The sequence below is a fragment of the Gastrolobium bilobum genome, unplaced genomic scaffold (genome assembly GCF_033153095.1).
Source record: "Gastrolobium bilobum isolate Gb01-03AN ecotype WA unplaced genomic scaffold, APGP_CSIRO_Gbil_v1 utg68798, whole genome shotgun sequence".
NCBI classification, from domain to species: domain Eukaryota; kingdom Viridiplantae; phylum Streptophyta; class Magnoliopsida; order Fabales; family Fabaceae; genus Gastrolobium; species Gastrolobium bilobum.
In genome coordinates, this window is record NW_026898079.1 from 5,862 (window position 1) to 6,745 (window position 884).

At 43.2% G+C, this 884-nt stretch overlaps 1 non-coding gene across 1 annotated transcript; it reads left to right on the top strand.

Annotated features, from left to right (window-relative positions):
* The first annotated feature begins 538 nt into the window (after positions 1-538).
* LOC133312726 (small nucleolar RNA R71) lies at positions 539-645 on the top strand. The gene has a single exon (XR_009751724.1). It is a non-coding gene; the product is annotated as a small nucleolar RNA R71 (small nucleolar RNA).
* The last annotated feature ends 239 nt before the right edge of the window (positions 646-884 follow it).

The window sequence follows — 884 nt, forward strand, 5'->3', positions numbered from 1 at the left end:
ATGTAATGGTGGATTCAATTGATGGTTGGAACTATAGCTGAATCCTGGGTGTTGATTCTTGTTTTTCCATGGTGGCATATAAACATTCTTTCCCTGATTGTTGTAGTTCCTTTGATTATTCTGATCATACCACACTCCATTCACCTCTGCTTGTTCTGATGATCCCCCATAATCACACTCCTCTGTCACATGGCCCTTGCCACAGATAGCACATACACATTTGGTTTCCACAGAGGCTACCTTTTGTGAAGAGAGTTGCTTGATAAGGGTATCTAATTGTTGCTGCTGTTGTCTCTGTGTCTGCATCAGTTGATCATTCCTTGCCAACAGAGCATCATACCCATCCAACCTGATGACTCCTGTCCTTCTGTCAGCCACTGGGGCATTATCAAATTCTTGAGATGCTAATGACTCAAAGATATCCAAAGCTTCTTGAGGGGTCTTGGTAGTCAATGATCCACCAGCAGTGGCATGCACCAAGGTTCTAGTGTTAGTGGTCATTCCTTGCAGGAAGATTGCTGCTTGTTGCCATGCCTCAATTCCATGCTGTGGACATTTCCTCAACAAAGTCTTGAATCTCTCCCAAGCCTCATAAATGGATTCTGACTCTTTCTGCTTAAAGCTTGTAATCTCATCCTTCAACTTGGCCCTCTTGGATGCTGAGAAAAACCTTTGCAAGAACTTGGTTTGCAAATCATCCCAAGTTGTTATACTTCCTTGTGGCAATGATTGCAGCCATCTCCTTGCATCATCCGTCAGTGAATGAGTGAATAGTCTCAACAGAATTGCATCTCTTGTGACACCATTTATCTTCACAGTATCACTCAACAATAGGAAGTTCTCTATGTGCAAGTAAGGGTCCTCTGCACTGGTTCCAGCAAACT